Consider the following 22,192-nt stretch of genomic DNA (forward strand, 5'->3'; position numbering starts at 1 on the left):
CTTTTAAACAACTTATCTTAAGACACAAAGCAAGCCCTGTTACCAGCTGTATATTGGGACTCCTGGATTGAAGGTATTTCCCGAAATGCACCTAGAGGAAGAAAGTGTTGCTTTAAAATCAGAAATCCACTGAAAAGTAAGTGAAATTTAATGGATTTTTTTCCTGCTATGGCTGTAATAAGTTAGTGTAAGAAAACAAAAGAAATGGACTTAGCCTTTAAGCCTCTGAGTGATTTAAAAGTAATAGAAAAAAAGTAAGTTGTCATCAGACACTGCTTTTTTAAGTAACTCAGTTACTGTTGCTTTTAGAAGTACTCCTGTTATTGTTTTTAATGAAAATTGACACTTTAAATCAAGAAATTCTTATGATTCAAATCAAAAGATCTTTCTAATGCAAATCATTGTTGACCATTAGACAATGAGATGGATTTTATTATAGACTGTAAAGGATAATAATCTACTTTATTACCCTTGTTTTAACTAGAACCAATTGTGACATTCCCAATTGTGTTACAACACTTGAAATTTCATTATCACCCTTCAGTCTGAGATAATTTTTTAACGTTAAAACTTAAGCTAATTGATAATAGTGGACCCTAAAAGCTGAAATTCTGGCAGTTTATGACCCTTGTGAAAATTTAAACTCTAAATTGTTAATATTAGTAATTATATAATTATATTTGATTTAGTTGAATCCAAAAAATAAATAATTAGCATGATAAGGATTTCCCTTAATTCAGAATCATTAGAAAATTAACCCTTCCTGTCATGAGACAAACCTAAAACCTCCAACAATAATGTAATAACCTATAGTACTGCTATCTTGGTAAAAGGAGGAGGTAATTAGGAGCAAAGATCCTTCACAAAGAAAAAGTGCTTATATTTACACATTTAAGTACCAGCACCAAAATAAAAGTTGCTTTTATATAATAGACTATACAATACAGTAGATTATAAATTGAAAGAGTTGTATTCTGGCTGATCTCCCTGGTCATTGCCAGGTAAACTCCTTTGTGGAAAAGATGGATGAATGATTCTTTGGCATAAAAGAGGTTAACTTTGAGAAGGAGATAGGTGACTTCTCCAGAGTTATCCTTCCTGCTGAAAACTGTGACACAATACAATGAAGAACTAGGAGGGACCTTAAACTTTGCAGTTGGGCTGAATGAGTTGCATTTGCATTTATTTGACTATTACTTATAATTAAGTTTTGTAACTGTAACCAATTGTAATTGCTCAAAAGAATTGCCTCAAAGAAATTGGAATGCCCTATGCATTTGTAAGCCTTTGAGAATGTAAAAATGTGACAGTATTGTGGCTTTGTGTAATAAAAATTTGTACTAAGGAGTAAAGGAAGTTCACTAGAATGAAGATTAAGTCTGCAAACAGTGTTAGATATGATTGGGAAATAAAGACTAGAGGAATTAAGCAAGTAGAAAAAACTAAGAGGGCCTTAGTTCCACTGAAATAAAAAGATTTGAGGAATTTTTAGAGAAATGTCTTTTTGATAAGTACTGCATGCCTCTCTTCCCCAAGATTACAAAAGAAATTTCTTAAGACTTTGAAAAGTTGAGTGGAAGTTTAACCAATACATATTAACTAACTTACTGGTAAAGAAAACATTATTTCTTTGACCTGGCTTAAGTGCCAAAGGCCTTTGTGAAAAAAAAAAAAAAAGATTACTAAGTAGCTTTTCCTACCAGGGTTATAACCAGAAAGCTTTGGGATAAGGACAGATGTGCACTTAATCTGCCCTCTTAAGGTGTTCTTGTGAGGTTCAGTTAGGAAAATAAAAAAATTGATTTGACTTTTTGTGTGGTTAATAGAAATAAAGAAATGATTTCAGGGAGCCATTGTGAATTTTTGAACATGAGCTAGCAGAAAGCAGCCAAGTTCATGGAAAAATTGAAATTGAAATATTATCATTAGATATTCTTAATCTAATAATTGCTCTTATCAAAATTTTGTTCAGAAACTACATTATAATTATGGCACACTTGAGAATTTAATCAATCTTCTATATTTGTAAAAAGTGATAATAAACAATAGCTCCCACTTCTCAGAGTTGTTGGAGAAATAAAATGATTCTAAAGTGTTTAGCTTAATTGGTATTATATAAATGTTAACTACTTTTTTTGGATTTTGAGTGAAAAAACATGTTGAAAGTAATAAATGGTTTTCTGAGAAGGATAAGTTAAGATTTTCTGCAACTACATAGATGAAATTTGAGAAGTTTGTTGTTAGGTTTAAAAAAACAAAACAAAAAACCCATGATATTCTTTAGGCTTCTAGTTTTTCTTGTATTGTGGATTTGGGGAGAATATCAGCCACGTGATTAGAAATGTGAATTCTCTTTTAATTAGAAGAATGAGCTTTTAATTACACACTGTTATATGACAGTTTTCTAAGTTATTGTGAAGTACTATTAGGGAAACTATTTCTCTATTGAGTTATTAAAATGAATGTGATAACAGTCTTTGAAAAATAAAAAAAAAATTGAAGTGATGTACCTTTTGCCTTAAAATGTAGAGTTCTTATGATTTAATAAGAAGTTTGAGGACCCCATTCCTCCAACAACAGCTGTGATCTAAATTTTATAGCTGTGCTTGAGTAAAGTTGTAGTGTTTCATTGACCATGTGGAAGAACTTATATTGTAAAAATCTAAAACAGAAAATGGTTATTTTGAAATCAACTAAATTGTTGTAATTTTGGCTAAAATAAGATTTGTATCTTATGAATTGGACTGGATTGTTTAAAAAGTATTAAATGTTCAGTGGGTTATATTTTCTCCAAACTAGCCTCCTAAAGGGAAAAAAAAACCCCAAAACTTTAGTCTTGCTATTTACAGCTGCCATGTAATACCAAGTAGCTCAAGTAATAACTGAGAAATCAAAATCTAAACATTCTGAAGTACTACAGAAAACAAGCCTCTCAAATTCCTTAAAGTGATCTTTAAGAATTAGCAAAAAAGCCTGGCATGTGATAAGCACGATATAAATGAACTATTGTTACTTCTTTAGTTGACTTCAATTATGCCATCCTAGATGTAGATACTTATGCCATACTTAGATGTCATTGGATATGATTAGCAAAACACCAAAAGAGATAGGAAAAGTGATTTTCTTTGCAAGATAATTTTAGGAATGCATTCCACTGAATCATTGTTTTCTGAGTAGTAGTAAGTTTCATGTTTAAAATACATATGATGCTGGGTATGCAAAATTTTCTTTTATATTATGAAAGCTGAGAAAAGTTAAGGCAAATTATGCTATTAGTTTATAAATATATCTGTTATATAATTTTACCATGTATTTGAAACTGGTCATTGTTTAATGGGCGTGTATGTTGTTTTATATTAGAAAATAATAATAATAATAATAACTCATTGTTAGGAGAAGAGAGTAACCACATCCTCTTAAGAGATCGTTGTTGTCTGGAAGATCCCTTGCCTCCTCAGACTAGTTCATAAGGTCTCACCAGCACTGCTGAAATATATTGTAAAAATCTATGGTTTTGCATAAATATAGTCAGATCTAAATAACTGGAAAAGCATCATTTGCTCATGGTTTGGCCAAGCTAATATAATATAAATGACAATTCTTCCCAAATTAATTTACTTATTCAGTGCCATACCAACCAAACTACCAAAAAATATTTTATAGAGCTAGAAAAATATATATCAGAATTCATCTGGAAGAACAAAAGGTCTAGAATATCAAGGGAATTAATGAAAAGAAATGCTAGGGGAGGTGGCCTAGCCATACCAGCTCCTAAATGGTATTATAAAACAGCAGTCATCAAAAGCACTTGGTACTGCCTAAGAAATGGAGGGGTAAATCAGTGCAATAGGTCAGTGGGTACACAAGACACAATAGTCAATGATTATAGGAGTCTACTGTTTGATAAACTCAAGGACTCCAGCTTTTGTGATAAGAACTCATTATCTGACAAAAGCTGCTTGGAAAACTGGAAAATAGTGTGGCACAAACTGGGCATAGACCAGAGCCTCATACCGTATACCAGAATAAAGCCCAAATGGGTGCATGATCTAAGTATAAAGGCTGATACTGTAAATAAATTAGGGGAGCACGGAATAGTTTATGTCAGATTTATGAAGAATGGAGGAATTTATGACCAAACAAGAGATAGAGAACATTATGAAAAGCAAAATGGATAGTTTTGATTACATTAAATTGAAAAGTTTTTTGCACAAACAAAACCAATACAACCAAGGTTAGGAGGGAAGCAGAAAACTGGGAAAGAATTTTTACAACTAGTGTCTGCGATAAAGGTCTCATTTCTAAAATGTATAGAGAACTGAGTCAGATTTACAAGAATACAAGTCATTCCCCTATTGATAAATGGTCAAAGGATGTGAACAGGCAATTCTCAGAGGAAAAAATTAAAGCTATATATAATCATATGAAAAAAATACTCTAAATCACTATTGATTAGAACGATGCAGATCAAAACAATTTTGAGGTACCACATCACACCTATCAGATTGACTAACATGACAAAACAGGAAAATGATAAATGTTGGAGAAGATGTGGGAGAGTTGGAACACTAACTCATTGTTGGTGGAGCTGTGAGCTGATACAACCATTCTGGAGAGCAGTTTGGTACTGTGCCCAATGGGCTATCAAAATGTGCATACCCTTTGACCCAGCAGTACTGCTTCTAGGGATGTATCCCAAAGAGATCATAAAAATGAGAAAAGAACCCACATGTACAAAAATATTTATAGCAGCTCTTTTTGTGGTGGCCAAGAACTGGGAATCAAAGGATTGCCCATGGGGAATGGCTGAATAAGTTGTGGTATATGCATGTAATGGAATACTGTTGTGCTATAAGAAATGAAGAACAGGAGGACTTCAGAAAGGCCTGGAAGAACTTACATGAACTGATGCTGAGTGAAAGGAGCAGAACTAGGAGAACTTTGTGCATAGTAACAACCACAGTGTGCAAGGAATTTTTCTAGTAGACTTAGCCCTTTACAGCAATGCAAGGACCTAAAACATTCCCAAAGGACTCTTGAGGGAAAATGCCATCCACATCCAGAGAAAGAATTATGGAATTGGATCACAGAATGAAGCAGACCATTTTCTCTTGTGTTGTGTTTTGTTTGGGTTTTTCTCATGGTTTCATTCGTTTTATTCTTTTATGCACCATGACTACTGTGAAAATGTGTTTAAGAAGAATGTATGTGGAGAACCCATATAAGACTGTGTTCTGTCTCAGGAAGGAGGGGAGAAGGGGAGAAAATTTAAGATTTATGGAAGTGATTGTAGAAAACTGAAAACAAATTAATAATAAAAAAAGAAATGGAGAATAGGTGGAATTCAGAAATATTGAACCCTGTTATTATTGCTTTCCCTTATTAATTTAATTCCAGTGATTGTAGGTTATGCCTGATTTAATATCAACCTGGCCTATAAATGTTAATTCAGTGGAAACATGGCACCATAGAATCAGAGTGGGAAATGTGAAATTGCTGTGTTATTTATTGATTAAGAATTGTTTCTAATCACTGGAGTCAGTACTTAGAAATTAATTTAATTTAAAAGATAGTTTGACTACTTACTATTGGCATCTGTAAGATGGTTTGACTTCTTATTTTTTTATTTTTTTATTTTTTTTTATTTAACTTTTAACATTCATTTTCACAGAATTTTGGGCTCCAAATTTTCTCCCCCCTTGTCCCCTCCCCCCACCCCAAAACACCGAGCATTCCAATTGCCCCCATCACCAATCTGCTCCCTCCTCCATCATTCCTCTCTGCCCTTGTCTCCATCCTCTCCTCTGTCCTGTTGGGCCAAATACTTTCTATACCCCTTTATCTGTATTTCTTATTTCCTAGCGGCAAGAACATTACTCGACAGTTGTTCTTAAAACTTTGAGTTCCAACTTCTCTTCCTCCCTCCCTCCCCACCCCCTCCCTTTGGAAGGCAAGCAATTCAATATAGGCCACATCTGTATAGTTTTGGAAATGACTTCCATAATAGTCGTGTTGTATAAGACTAACTATATTTCCCTCCATCCTATCCTGCCCCCAGTTACTTCTATTCTCTCTTTTGATCCTGTCCCTCCCTGTGAGTGTTGCCCTCAAATTGCACCCTTCTCCCCATGCCCTCCCTTTCATCGTCCCCCCCACCCTGTTTATCCCCTTATCCCCCACTTTCCTGTATTGTAAGATAGGTTTTCATACCAAAATGAGTGTGCATTTTATTCCTTCCTTTAGTGGAATGTGATGAGAGTAAACTTCATGTTTTTCTCTCACCTCCCCCCTTTTTCCCCAAACTAAAAAAGTCTTTTGCTTGCCTCTTTTATGAGAGATAATTTGCCCCATTCCATTTCTCCCTTTCTCCTCCCATATATTTCTCTCTCACTGCTTGATTTCATTTATTTATTTATTTTAAGATATGATCCCATCCTATTCAATTCACTCTGCGCACTCTGTCTCTGTGTGTGTGTGTGCATGTGTGTGTGTGTGTAATCCCACCCAGTACCCAGATACTGAATAGTTTCAAGAGTTACTAATATTGTCTTTCCATGTAGGAATGTAAACAGTTCAACTTTTATAAGTCCCTTATGACTTCTCTTTGCTGTTTACCTTTTCATGCTTCTCTTCATTCTTGTGTTTGAAAGTCAAATTTTCTTTTTAGCTCTGGTCTTTTCATCAAGAATGCTTGAAAGTCCTCTATTTCGTTGAAAGACCAATTTTTCCCCTGAAGTATTATACTCAGTTTTTCTGGGTAGGTGATTCTTGGTTTTAGTCCTAGTTGCTTTGACTTCTGGAATATCCTATTCCATGCCCTTCGATCCCTTAATGTAGAGGCTGCTAGATCTTGTGTTATCCTGATTGTATTTCCACAATACTTGAATTGTTTCTTTCTAGCTGCTTGCAATATTTTCTCCTTGACCTGGGAACTCTGGAATTTGGCCACAATATTCCTAGGAGTTTCTCTTTTTGGATCTTTTTCAGGTGGTGATCGGTGGATTCTTTCAATATTTATTTTGCCCTCTGGATCTAGAATATTAGGGCAGTTTTCCTTGATAATTTCATGAAAGATGATGTGTAGGCTCTTTTTTTGATCATGGCTTTCAGGTAGTCCCATAATTTTTAAATTGTCTCTCGTAGATCTATTTTCCAGGTCAGTTGTTTTTCCAATGAGATATTTCACATTATCTTGCATTTTTTCATTCTTTTGGTTTTGTTTTGTGATTTCTTGGTTTCTCATAAAGTCATTGGCCTCCATCTGTTCCATTCTAATTTTGAAAGAACTATTTTCTTCAGTGAGCTTTTGAATCTCCTTTTCCATTTGGCTAATTCTGCTTTTTAAAGCATTCTTCTCCTCATTGGCTTCTTGAACCTCCTTTGCCAATTGAGTTAGCCTATTTTTCAAGGTGTTATTTTCTTCAGCATTTTTTTGGGTCTCCTTTAGCAGGGTGCTGATCTGCTGTTCATATTTTGTTTGCATGTCTTTGATTGCTCTTTCCAGTTTTTCCTCCAGTCCTCTAACATAATTTTCAAAATTTTCTGAGCCCTTTTTGAGCTTTTCCATGGTCTGAGCCCATTGAGTGGGCTGGGATATAGAAGCCCTGACTTCTGTGCCTTTCCCTGATGGTGAGCACCGCTCTTCCTCATCAGAAAGGAGGGGAGGAGAAACCTCTTCACCAAGAAAGTAACACTCTATAGTCTTGGTTTTTTTCTCTTTTCTGGGCATTTTTCCAGCCAGAGACTTGACCTCTGAATATTCTCCTCACACCCACCTCGCCTCCAGATCCTCCCAGCCAGCGCTTGGGGTCTGAGACTCAAATGCTGCTTCCCAGCCTCAGGGCTTTGGGCGGGGGCAGGGCTGCTATTCAGTGTGAGATAAAGTTCAGCTGCCCGGGTGGGGGCAGGGCCGCCTCACAGGCTCAGTTCCCTCAGGGGGTTTATGCAGAGACCTTCAACAATGGATCCTGGCTCCTGCCTTCTTGGAGCCCCGGTCTGCTCCCACCTCCGTTGGTGCCTCCCGAGGGGGCCTGAGTCATGGGGGCTCCCCACTCCCCTCTTGACCCGCTGAAGAGACCCTCTCACCGACCCTTGTCACCTGTGGGTGGAGGGACCCGCGCAGCTGCTGGAGATTCTGTCCCTGAAGCCTGCTTGGATCTGCTCCTCTCGGTGCTGGGCGGTCAACGCAGGGCTGGGCTCAGCTCTGCATCCGCAGTGCGAAGAACCTTTCGCGAGAGATTTTCAGGCTCTCTGGAACAGAAATCACATCCGCTCCACTTCTATGGCTTCTTCTGCTCCCAAATTTATTGGCAGCTTTTTTCTACAGATATTTCATGGGCTGTGGATTCGGAGCTAGTGTATTTGTGTGTTTCTACTCCACCATCTTGGCTGTGCCCCCTGTTTGACTTCTTTATATGAGTTTGACTTCTTTATATGAGTAACTTCCCTATTTTTCTGGGCTATTTTTCTTATCCCAGATTGGAGTGAGGAGGAAAGAATCCCTGGAGTCATAAGATATTGTATCTGGTGAAAAGTGAAGAATTGCTTAACATTGGATTTTCCAGAGTATGTTGATTAACTGTTGTCAGGAGTCTTGGAAATCTTGGAAATCCCCCCTTATAAATCAGGTTAAATGTAAGCCCATCTATACCTTTACCAACTATATCAAAGACTGCTCTGTCTGCTCTAATGCATGCCTGGCCATTAAAGGGCTCAAGATACCAAGTTATTGACAACTATTGGTAATCTTACTAAATAATTTGATCATGCTTAAAGACTTTGTGCCTCTGCTTCTCTTCATTGCATATTTTTATCAGGACAGACCTGTGCTTTTGAAAGATTAGTTTGACAGCCAAATGGAGGATGGATTGAAGTAACAAGAGAATTATGGCAGGCACAACCAACTGGCAGCCTATTGCAAACAGACCAGGAAGGAAGTAATGAGGAGGACCTCCTCCAGGGTGGTTGCAGAAGAAAAAGGGGGCTACATAAATGAGAGCTACATGAGAAATGTCCCATTAGTAAAATCAGTGGACCTTGACAATGATTAGAATCTAATAACTTCACAGAACAAATCCCCTAAATAAAAGGTTTTGTTCTGTAAAACTTGGACTCAGTCAGAAGACTGCACCTAAGGACCCAAGGAACAGGAAAGTAAGGAACAAATAGGCATTTATTTAATAAATACTTTTTAAAATTATATATAGGCAAAAACATATCAGGTCAAAAGCTGTTGCCCATTACATAAGTGGTCAAAGAATTTGAACCAACACTTATAAAAGAATTGCAACCTCTCAACAACCATGTGCCCCAAATCATTTGTAATAAGAGAACTGCACATCAGACCACCCTCAAATTTTACTTTACACCCATCAAACTTGCAAAAATGATGAAAAAATGAAGCAGTCAATTTTGGAGGAATTGTGACAAATAAGAATATGTTTTTGGTGGTGCCATGAATTAATAAAACTATTCTGGAAAGATATTTGAAATTTTGCAAATAAAGTGACAAAAATACCAATATTCTTTCAAGCAGAGATTCCATGGGTAGGCCTATTACCCAAAAGAGGTTACTGACAAAAAGTGCTCCATATTCACCAAAATATTTTTAGCAGGACTTTTTCTTTTTTTTTTTGAGCAAAAGACTGGGAATAAAGGAGATCAGAAGCTAATTCAAACTCCTGCTACTCCCAAAGTAATAGGTCTAACCCAACCACTTTGGCTACTGTAGTAGGCATTTCCCGATTCAGGTGAATCTAGTGCTTCAGATCCAGGTTTTAGATTGAAATGAAGCACTTACAAGCCATTTAGGAGTTAACAAAAAGAGGTTTTGTGGGTCAGTGAGGCCCTGCTGGACCTGTCATTTCATTCATGTGAAGAGCTCTCATTAGGGAAACTCATTTGAACATTTTCTGGGACCTGAAAAGTTGACTGCACATGCTCACTGAAAAGCACAGCTTAAATCCTGTCCTTCTTGACTCAAAAGACAGCTCTCTTACCAGTATTCTTCACTGCCACAATGATGCTAATGACGACCTTTGAGTCTTATATCAGTAAAAACTAGTATGAGAATGAGTACCAACTTGAAAGGCACAGTCTCTGCCAAGGAACCATCAAGTAATTCTATGTAAGGAAGATTTTGTTATCCTTTTAGAGATTAGTTTCTTAGGATCCATGGCCCTGGCAATGTCTAGTTTCCAGGTGTTAGATAATAACTCCCAGAATAGCCCCAAGGATCCTAGATAGTAATTCCCAGAATCAGTGACAGTCCTACTGAGGCTGCACCATGAGATAAAGGGTGACATAATATTTACTATGCTGGCTCAGAATGATAATATTGCAAAAGTTGACCTGTGAGCTTAATGTTGGTAAGATGCCTTCTTTGTCTGTCATCCTATAAAGCAGGTAGGCACTGGTCAGTGAGTGGGAAAAACCATGGGGAATCCATTAGAGGAAACCATGGGAAATCCATAGGCAACCCTCCTGCCTCAACTGACCCGCATTGAGGCTTGAGGGGATTTAGGAGAGTCCACAAGCTGTGCTTGTCTCGATCAACCCCATCGAGATGTAGGGGTAATTGCCTCCCATTTTGCCAGCTCCTGAAAGAAGGATGATGAGGGAATTGTAGGAGTTAGTGCTTCCATTATTAGCAACAATCCTTCTGAGAAGACCAGACTAGAATAAAGCTGGTTATTAAGCCTTCCAGAAGTGTGTGCCTGTCTGACTAGATCAAGAGTGAATCTATTAGAGGCTAGAGACAAAAAACCCCAGTGTCTCCTGTATGTTCACTGTGACGCAGTACTGAAGGGACTCTGGTAAACTGATCAGGCTTAATACCAATATTAAGCACATTAATTTGCTCAAGTGCAAAAATTAATTTATTTTTTAAAAAAGTGAACATTGACCTTATTGAACATGTTTTCAGTCCATGGCTGCATTTAGAAGGGCTGATTCCTGGAAACAATCTCTAACTTGCATCTGTTTTTAAAGAATGGATTTCTGGTCTAAGTCAATATGGAAGATTCTTTAACCTCCTTACATCTTAAAAACGTTGGGAGCATCACATAATTCCCCAACCCCAACAGAGTTCCCTGGATCAGAAGCTAAGACAATCTCTTGCTTCCCATTCCCAAAGTAATAGGCCCCATTACTCTGGCTACTGTTGTAGGCCCTGCCTGATTCAGATAGGTCTCATGCTTCAGATCCAGATTTGGAATGAAATGAAGCCCTGTAGGCCATTTAAGAGTTAATAAAAGGAAGTTTATTTAGCCATAGCATGGAAAAAAGTATTCAGCAAATATATAACCTTTATTGTCTCTATGCCAAATCATAACTCTTTCTTGTTCCTCAATTTTTTGACTCTCTGAAGCATTTGAAACCTCTGTTGGAAAACTTTGATTTTAGATACTCTTTCCTTTTAGCATTTTCGTGACATTATTCTCTTGATTTACCACTTTCCTGTCTGATTGCTTCTACTCAGTCTCCTTCCATAGATCTGTTATACTAAGTGCTGGGGGGCCAAACACAAAGAGCTCTCAAGGAGCTTATGGTTTAAGAGGGGAGTCAGCATGCAAACAACAACATACAAGTGACACATACAGGATAAATTAGACGTAATTGTTGTCACATCTTATTCTTTCTACATTTTGTAGTGCCAATGCAGTATTCATAGCACCTATAGTAGTCATGAATATCCCAGCACAATTCTGAATTGTGAAATACCGCAGACTCTCCACAGAGAGTTCAGAAGGGCGAACCAAAACATTTATTAAGACACCAGAAAGCCAAATCCATCGAAGTAACAAAAATCTATGCACAGCAACAATGCAGAGAACAACACCATCCCCAAGCCTTCCCCCTACTAGGCTTCCCAAACCAGCTCCATTAAACAAATCACAAGCAGGCCCTCTCAGAATCACAAACAAGCTATTTACACTCTGCACAGGCTCCATGTGACTCAGACTCATTTGACCCAGACAGGTCACATGGGCCTATTAATAAATGAGAAAGATTTCCCCATTTTAAATTGCCATTACACCTTTACATCATCTCTCTACCCTTCTCCACTCACACAGTCATCACCCTAGTACAGACCTTTATCTCCTCACACTTTGAGCATTACAATAGGTTGATCTTTCTTCAAGTTGCTCTCTAATCCATTCTACATTTAGGTGCCAAAGTGATTTTCTTAAAGTGCAAGTTTGTCCTCTCACTACTCAGTAGGCTGCCTTTTGCCTCTAGAATCAAATATAAAATCTGAGAAGGTTAAATTAATTCTGTATCATTGTTTATTGATTCTATTTGCAATTAATAGTTTTTGTCCTGTAACTGCCAGGGTCATGGCTCTTTGATTCTGAACTTAGTTGAGAAATTCAGCTGGCCTATAATGAGTTAAGTTTAAAGATCCAATTCTCTTCCTAATGATTGTTCTATTTTTGCCTCTTGAAAATCTGCTATCCTTGAGTGATGCAGGTAGACAATGAGAGTTCAGTCTAATATCTTTGCACCACTAGATTATACTAAGCAATGTTTAGTTTGAAGACAAGAGATAGAGAACATTATGCAATGCAAAATGGATAATTTTGATTATCTTAAATTGAAAAGTTTTTGCACAAACAAAGCCAATACCACCAAAATTAAGAGGGAAGCAGAAAAATGGGAAAGAATGTTTACAACTACTATCTGTGATAAAGGCCTCATTTCTAAAATATGTAGAGAACTGAGTCACATTTACAAGAATATAAGTCATTCCCCAATTAATAAATGGTCAAAGTTTTCAGAGGAAGAAATTAAAGCTATCTATAGTCATATGAAAAAATGCTCTAAATCACTATTGATTAGAGAGATGCAAATCAGAACAACTCTGAGATAAAAGCAAGGACCCAGACATGTACAGGAGGGCCTGCTATCACAGGTTCTTTGATTGGCTTTTCTAAAAGGAAAGGCAACTTTCAAGGGGTCAACAATCACTTTAATCAAGCACATGTGTCATTCACTTAGTTCAGGGGGAAAAGTCAGCACCCTGAACTTCAGAGAAAATACAGAGAAATCTAAATCAGCAGACATGGCTTCCACCTGTCTGACATTAGCAATACATACATCATAGAGCAACAGATCCAACTGTCTGACCATTACATACATATATAGTTACCAGAGACAAAAACACCAATATCTGGGTTTTCAAAACTGAGGGGCTGCTTAGCAGCTGCCCAGAATGTCATCTGACACACAAACCTTCTTCCAAAACTAAGCTCCAACGTAAAACCTCACCTTGGAGTATTTATACATTTTTCAGAGCCAGGGGGCATCACAACCCTTGAGAACCATTGCCTCATTAACAAAAAGTGTGGTCTTTCCTACAAATCTTCCCAGGCCCCTTAATGGGTGGGGAAGATCTTCTTTAATCACATTATTCAATGAGAGGCACTTGATTATACTAAAACAAAAAATGCATTGTCAATACAGGTACCACATCATACCTATCAGATTGGCTAACATGACAAAACAGGAAAATGATAAATGTTGGAGAAGATGTGGGAGAGTTGGAACACTAATTCATTGTTGATGGAGCTATGAACTGATACAACCATTCTGGAGAACAATTTGGAACTATACCCAAAGGGCTATCAGAATGTGCATACCCTTTGATCCAATAATATTGCTTCTAGGATTGTATCCCAGAGAGATCACAAAAATGGGAAAAGAATGCACAAGTACAATAATATTTATAGCAGCTCTTTTTGTGGTGGCCAAGAAATGGAAATTGAGGGATTGCCCATCAATTGGGGAATGATTGAACAAGTTGTGGTGTATGAATGTAATGGAATACTATTGTGCTGCAATAAATGATGAACAGGCGGACTTCAGAAAAACCTGGAAGGACTCATACGAACCAGTGAAGTGAGCAGAGCCAGGAGAACATTGTACACAGTAACAGCCACAGTATTTGAGGACTGTTTTTGATAGACTTAGTCCTCCATAATAAGGCAAGGACCTAAAACATTTCCAAAGGACTCATGATCCAGAGAAAGAACTGTGTCAGAACACAGAATGAAGCAGACTGTTTTCTCTTTTGTTATGTTTGGTTTTGTTTAGTTTTACTCATACTTTTCTCCTACTCTTTTTAATTCTTCTATGTGACATGACTAATGTCAAAATGTATTTAATAAGAATGTATGTGTAGAGCCCATATAAGATTGCATGCCATTGTGCGAAGGGAGGGGGAGAAAATTTAAAACTTATGGAAGTGATTGTTGAAAATTGAAAACAAATAAATAAATTTGAAAAATAAAATAAAAAGAATGTTTGGTGCTATCCAAAAGAAAGCTAGCCCACTCCCTCTGATCTTTCAGGTGGACTCAAACGATGAATTTTTCTTAGTGTCACAGAAAAGAAGCAGGGAGTCATTGCTAGCCTTTCATTCCCAGTTTCCAATATTGTCACCCACACCTCAACACTGTAACCAGTTATGTTCTTATTCCCATGATGCTGCCAACACTGTAACCAGTCATAGCTTTTCCTATCTTTTAAGTTCTATTCTTTGTTATGTACTCCCCCCAAATTATAAAAGGGAAGCTATTGTGTTCAGCATCTTTGGCTTAAACCGAGGCAGTCCATTGACCCCTTTATTATCAGATTTTTGCTGTTAATAAACTTATCTTACTCTAAAATTATGTGCCAGTCTGCTTTTCTTGAATTTCACTTGTGGTAAATCCTTTGCTTTCACAAACTGGCCTCTTTCTGTATTTCTAGTCTCCTTGTGCTTTACTCTCCTCCATGAACTTTGTGATCCAGCTTTGTCTACACTGAATACTTGCCATTTTTGGCACACAAAGATCTATATCCTGATTTTATACTCTTGCCTAAAACGCTCTTCTTCCATAGGAGATCTTTCCCAATACCCCCTACTACTATTTCTTTTGCTATGAGATTACCTTCCTTCTACTCTGCATATATTTATATGTTGTCTCTCCTGTTAGAACATGATCTAATAGGATACCTTGTAGGAATAGCATTTCTGCCTTTCTTTGTATTCCTACCTCTATCACCGTGGTTGGCACATAGTAAGGGCTTAATTAAAACTGTTAATTCTATGACCAATTCACAGCTTTATCAGTGGTCTTGGTCTGTCTGTCTTTCCACAGTGCTTCCAACATTGATGGTTTTAATCATTAGATCTTTGTAAATTTGCTGTTTGTGAGGTGAAGCCTGAGTCCTTTGGATTTGCATTTCTCTCATTATTCATGACTGAAGAATCTTTCATATAGTTGTTAGCAATATGCATTTCTTTTGAGAACTCTTTGTTCTTACCCTTTAACTACTCATTTACTGGGGAACATCCCTTGTTCTTAATTCTCTATATATCTTGGATATCAGATTCTTATTGGAGATATATAATGCAAAGCTCTCCCCCCACCAATTAAGTTTCTTTGTACTAGATGGCACGGTGGATAGAATGCTAGGTCTTGCTCCAGGCCTACCCAAAGTCAAATCCAGCCTCAGACAGTTAACTAGCTAGGTGACCGTTTAACCTTTGTCTCAGTTTCCTCAACCACAAAAAATGGGGGTAATAGCTCCTACCTCACAGGGTTGTTGGAGGATCAAATAGGATATTTATAGACACTCAGCATAGTGCCTAGCATCTAGTAGGTGCTTAATAAATGCTGGCATTGTCCCATTTCTCCTAGTTGCTTTGATTTTGTTAGTGAAAATGCTTTTCAAATTCACATCATCCAAATTGTTTATTTTTTGTGATTCCTACTACCTGTTATTTGGATACGAATTGTCCTCAGTTGTAGCTGTAAAAGTTACCTGATAACTTTCATTTTTGTGTGTGTCTTAGTGTTCAGATTGTTTTCAGTTTGTTGTGGTATTATGGTAAGATACTATTCCAAACCTAATTGTTGCCAAATTACTTTTTGGTTTTTCCAGAAGTTCCTTGGGTTATTTATTTTCTAGGTGTAATTGAATATCCAGTTGATGAGCTCATTTATTACTCATTTTTCATTATTTAAGCTGTTTTGCTGTTCTACTTTTCCATTTTTTAAGCAATTTCAGATACTTCTAGTGTCCGTTCTGCCTTCATTCCTTTCTTCCCATTATTTCCCTTGTGATCTTAGACCTTTTGTTCCTTCAAGTGATTTTTGTTATTATTTTGGTGCACTCTATAAAATATTCTTTTAGTAGTTGAATTCATGTACCACTAACTCTGTAAATTAACTTAGGTATTATTATTTTTGCTGTGTGGTCGCAGCCCGTATATTAGCACTGAAAGTCTCTCTATTTATATTACTTTACTTGTTTTTAGCTTTCTCCAAATATTTGAAGGGCTGTTAGATAGGGAAAAAAGAATTAGACTTATTCTATTTAGCCTCTATGAAAAATTGAGTGGTAGTTATAGAGAAACACATTTAAGCTCATATAAGAAAACTACTTCGTAATCATTAAAGCAAAAGTAAAATGTTTGGCCTCTGGGGGCAGTGAGTTCCCCTTCCCTGAAAGCTTTCAAGCAAAGGCTGAATGAGCAGTACGGAGGCATGTTTTAGAGACGTTGCTTGGTCAGGTAAAAAAGAGCACCAACCCACGAGGCAGGTCGAACCACATATTTTCTTGACTTGTGAAATACATTCAGTTAGTCATACAGTCTGGAGGCAAAGAGGCTGAATGGTACAGTGGAAGAAGCTTTGGCTTTGAAGTTAGAGGAAGTGGGATCAAATTTTCCCTCTGATACTTCAATTCAATCAATAAATACACATTTATTTTATGTCTGCTATCTGCCAGGCCTATACTGAGCACTGGAGATACAAAGAGAGGGAAAAAAAATAGTCTCTCCCCTCTAGGAACATACAATCTAACATGTAAACAAGCTATATACAGGAAAAATAGGAAGTAACTGAGAAGGCATTGGAATTAAGAGAAGTTGGAGAAGGTTTCCTGTAGAAGTTGAGACTTAAAGTAACTCAATGAGATCAGCAGGAAAAGCGTTCCAGCCATGGGGAGCAGCCAGAGAAAATGCCAAAAGATGGAGTGTCTTGTTCATGGAACAGCCAGGACGTTAGTGTCACTGAATCAAAGAATGAATGTTGGGGAGTAGAATGTGAGAAGAATGGCAAGACAGGCTAGGTTATGAGTGCCAGACAGAACATTTAATAATTGATCCTGGTGGGAAAAAAAAGACACTGGAGTTTATTAAGTGGGAGAGGGACATGATCATACATGTGTTTTAGGAAAATCACCTTAGTGGCTGAATAGAGGGTGGATTGGAGTAGAGATAGACTTCAGGCAGGCAGACCTGCCAGTAGACTATTGATCCGGACATGAGGTGATAAGGACCTGTATTGGAATTGTGGCAGCGTCAGAGGAGAGGAAGGGTCATATTCAAGAGATGCTGCAAAGGTGAGATCAACAGGCCTTTTAGATATCAGGGTTGAGAGACTGAGAAATCCAGGATAACTCCTAAGTTTTGAGCCTGAGCAACAGGGAGGATGGTATTACCCTCTATGGTAACTGGAAAGGTAGGAGGAAGGGTAGGATTTAGAGGGGAAGGTGAGTTCTATTTTGGACATAGTGAATTCATTTTTTCAAAACTATTATTTATTTTTAACATTCATTTTTTAGAAATTTTGAATTCTGAGTTCCTTCTTCCCTTCTGCACCTCATGCATCCATTGAGAAGGCAAGAAATGTGATAACAATTATGCATGTGAAATCATGCAACATATAATTCTATATTAACCATGTTACAAAAAAAGCAAAAAAAATAAATTTTAAAATAAGCCTCAATCAGTACTCAGGCTCCATAAATTCTTTTTCTGAAGGTGGATAGCATTTTTCACTATAAGTCCTCTAGAATTGTCTTGAATTATCATATTGATCAGAAAAGTTGTCATTCACAGCTGATCTTTTCAATATGGCTTGTCCTACTTTTTCTATTTTTGAAGGTCTATCTCAAATTCACTAAATGTTAATGTCACCTACTACATGCAAGGCAGTGGTACTAAGTTCTGGTATATGAAAACAGAAATTAAACAGCCCAATCCTCAAGCTTATATTAAATATAAAGGTTGTCATATGTACACATGCAAATGTAAAGCATTTCTCATTTCAAGAGGAAGAGTACTGCAAATAGAGAAAGAAGCAAAGGTTTTATGAAGGAATCAACAACTGAGCTGTGTGAGATGTGGAATCAGAAGTGACCTGCAGAATGCCCATCTCCTATGTGAAATTCAGAGAGGTTGCCAAAGTAAAAATGTATTTCCCCCTTAGTAAAAATAAATGGAGCATCCCTTTGCACTGTGGTAGCTGGTGTGCCCTACAGTAAACTAAACTGCAAAAACCAGAAACACAAGTCATTCAGGGACAAAGGGAAGGAACCTGCAGCTTTCTAGATGTAGATTCCTATAACTGCCCTAAATTCAGACACTATAATTCATGTTTGGTCAGTATCCTAAAGCAGTGAATGTTTTAGGTCCCCGCACCCTTTTAGGAGCTACTCCATTCCCAAGAGTATTTCAAATGGAATTTGGATTACAAATTCTTACCTAGGATTCTTTGTTCATATTATATTTCAATTTACAAAAAAAAAAAAAATTAAGCAGCAACTTAGTCCAAGACACCATTGTTTTCATTACTGCATCTAATAATGTTGCAAGTAGTCTACCCCCTTCTGATATATAGAGCCCTAAAATTCATGGCATTTTTGTGGGTTTACATCCACTCAAATTATAGCTAAAACCAACATGACTGTCCTTTTCTCTAGTCAACTAGAGGACACAGTTTGTTGAAAGACATGAAGTGGAATAAGTAAGAACATTTCCAATAGAACATTTAGTTTCATAAATCTAGGACATCACCCTACAAATATACACATTGTCAGTAAGGAAATTAACATCCAGAGGGATCACCCATGTGGGAATATGTGTGAAAAAGGCACATTTCTAATGTTGTGGAACATCTAATACCTTCTGCTCTATTACTGTTCTTGATGATGGTGGCATCTTTTCTGGTGTGTTGCTGCCCTAGATCTTGAGGGGTTCTACTTCCATTCTATCTCCACTGGTCTTATGGCAGCTGCTGTGCATATAATTTCCACTAATGAATTATACTGCTGGTCCCTTATTGGTTTTAGTTGACTGAGGATTTGGTGACTGCTAAGTGCATAGTCTCTGCTGGACTTGCTCCCTACCACTATCTGCTGGACCCAGATGACAAAAAAAAAGGAAAGAAAAATGCCATGGGAAAGTCTCTGAAGGTCACCTGCTTCATATCCCTATCAAATTTGCAGGCTTTTCATATTTCTGACTCAAATATTAGTTATTTTATTTGGTTTATTGGCCTAGACTTAGTAGAACATATAAATTGTTTTTAATGAAAATATTGTTTTTATAAAAATTAGTCATTACTCTATCATCAGTTAAGGATTTTTATATTACTGATTTTCAGGTATTAACAATTAAAAGGTTTGAGAAGATTTAAGCATTGAAATACAGAAAATTACATACTATTTCAATTCAGACCATCAGTCAGTAAACATTTATTACATACCTACTGTGTGTCAAGCTCTGTGCCAAGTGCTGGGGATGCAAAAGAAGAAAAAGGCAGTCCCTGTCCTGCTCACTGCCTAATAAGAGAAACAACATACAAACAAATAAGTACAAATAAGTTACATACAGGATCAAAGGAAATAATTTAAACAAGCAAGGCACCAGAGGGGTTGGGAAAAGAAGGTAGGATTTTAGGTGGGACTTTTAAAAGCCAGGGAAACCAGTCGGTGGAAATGAGGGAAAGCATTGCAGGCATAGACCATAGTCAGTGAAAATGCCTGGAAGTGGGAGGTGGAATCTTGTTTGTGGAAGAGCAAGGAGACCAGTGTCACTGCATCAAAGAGTACATGGGAAGGAATGAGGTGTAAGAAGAGTAGGAAGGTTAGAGGTTGGGATGAAGGTTAGTTTATGAAGGGCCTTGAACACCAGAGGATTTTGTCTTTGAACCTGGAGGTGATAGGGACCCAATATAATTTATTGAGTGTGTGTGGGGCGTGAGCTTTGGGAAAATCACTGTGGTGATGGAATGGAGGGCAGAATAGACTGAGGAGAGACTTAAAACAGACAGAACCCCCAGTAGGAAACTGCAATAGACCAGGCATGAAGTGAAGAGGGATTGCCCCATACTGGTGGCAGTGTCAGAGGAGAGAGGGAGTTAGCCTTCTTGAGAGATGAAATTGGCAGGTGGTGGAAAGAGATTTGGATATGTTGCGAGTGAGAGAGTAAGGATTCAGGGATAAAGAAGAGGGCTGGGGGGAGGGGGAAAGTTTAAGGAGAAAGATAATGAGTTCCAGTTTGGACAAGTTGAGTTTAAGATGTCTACTGAACATCCACTTTGAGATGTCTGAAAGGTACAAATTTAGGGTTAGGGTTGGAGATGTGAGATTAGTGGTCAGCAGAGAAGCTGGGCCAAGAAAGGTCGATTTGAGAATCATCAGCATAGAGATTATAATTAGAGATTATAATTAAATCTTTGGGAGCTAACGAGATCATCAAGTGAAGTAATATAAAAGGAGAAGAAAAGAGGGCCAAGGACAGAGGCCGACATTTCTTAAGTATTTATATGTGTGTGTATGTATGTATCTATAGATATATACATATACACACATGTATCTGTGTATGTGTGTGTGTATGTGTGTACTATTTTCAGAGCATTGTTTTAGGTACTAAGAAAGTCATAAAGTTTTAGATCAAGTATATTTCCTATCCTCAGGGAACTTAGTAAACTGTTTAATTAAATTAATTGCTTATCAAAATTTACTTTGGGCAAGTTAAACTAGAGAAACATAGCTAATCATGTTGACTTAGCTGACTGTGATATAACATGCATATTATATGTACATATAATATGTATGTAATAGCAACTTTCTGTTACCTACCTATTCATTTTTGAATAAAACTTAAACAGTAGAGAAGGCCCAAGGTTTTTCTCTCTTAGCTTAAACTATTACATCTTTTCTCAACAACATATTAAAACTCACAGAAACAAATTACAGTTGGAATTTCTTCAAATCTAGTCTGGATTATTTGTGAGCTCTTGGTTCCGTTGTGCTGCTACCCTTCTGCCAAAGCCATATGTCTTGCAGTACCCTCAACCCTAGATAAGAGGCACCAACACTTTCTCTATTCATGCTTCTCAATGTTCCTGGAGAAAGTCTGCAATATTGTTGACTAGGTTCTATGCAGATTTCTTATCTAATCACATCAAGGCCCATGCAGTGGTATAGGGGCAGAGCCAAGACGGCAGAGTAAAGGCAGGAGATCCCCTGAACTCTCCCAGATTTCCATCCAAACCACTTTAAAATACTGTCTCAAAACAAATTCTGGAGTAGGACAGCAAACAAAAGGACAGGGTAAAACAGTTTTGCAGCCCAAGAAAACTTTAAAAATTCAACAGAAAAGGTCTGTCTCATAAGGGTGAGAGTGAAGCACAGTCCAGCACTGACTGCCTCCAGCAAGCCAGTCCCAGGTCTTGGGACAACTGAATTGGCATCATTGGCTTTTGGAGATCCCAACTCTTGGGTTTACAGATGGTAAGGGGTTGGACAACTGGTCAGAAGGAGATTATTATATATAATCCTTTGCTGGCGCTGGGATCAGGACTGTATTGCATTGCCCATATGTAGTTTTGGGTCACAGGCCTAGGTCAGGGAGAAGCATTAGCAGGAGCAGAGACCTGGTCACAGTTCCAAAGCAAAAAAGTGTGCTTGTGATCACTCACAGGCTAGAGCACAGGCCAGGACAGCAGTAACTACACTTCTTAGATCATACCACCTTGGAAGAACTGAAAACTTACAGACCCCCAGAATTAGCTCTGAAAACAATAGTAGGAAAAACCTGAAGCTTGGAGCAATGCCCCTGTACCCCCAGATTAGAGCCTAACTTTAACATAAAGTTAAAAGTCAAGAAATAGTCTGATAAAGTGGACTAACAACAAAAAAAGAAGCTGACCACAGAAAATTAAGTTACTGTCATGACAAGGAAGATCAAAACACAAACTCAGAAGAAGACAACAAAATCAAAGCAACAAAATGCAAAACCTCAAAGAAAAATGTGAATTGGTCTCAGGCCCTAGAAGAGATCAAAAGGAATTTTAAAAATCAAAAAAGAGAGGTAGAAGAAATATTGGGAAAAGAAATTAGAGAAGTAAAA

At 37.4% G+C, this 22,192-nt stretch overlaps 1 long non-coding RNA gene across 2 annotated transcripts in view; it reads left to right on the top strand.

Annotated features, from left to right (window-relative positions):
- Positions 1 to 22,192, top strand: part of LOC140505735 (uncharacterized) — a 32,485-nt gene that overhangs the window by 3,864 nt on the left and 6,429 nt on the right. Inside the window, exons 4-5 of one of the 2 annotated variants that reach the window (XR_011967642.1) lie at positions 1 to 136; positions 8,478 to 22,192. The exon at positions 8,478 to 22,192 is cut by the window's right edge and continues 6,429 nt beyond it. This is a non-coding gene — a long non-coding RNA (uncharacterized lncRNA). The other variant, XR_011967640.1, reaches the window with a different exon arrangement.

Source organism: Notamacropus eugenii, chromosome 1 (genome assembly GCF_028372415.1).
Source record: "Notamacropus eugenii isolate mMacEug1 chromosome 1, mMacEug1.pri_v2, whole genome shotgun sequence".
NCBI classification, from domain to species: Eukaryota; Metazoa; Chordata; class Mammalia; order Diprotodontia; family Macropodidae; genus Notamacropus; species Notamacropus eugenii.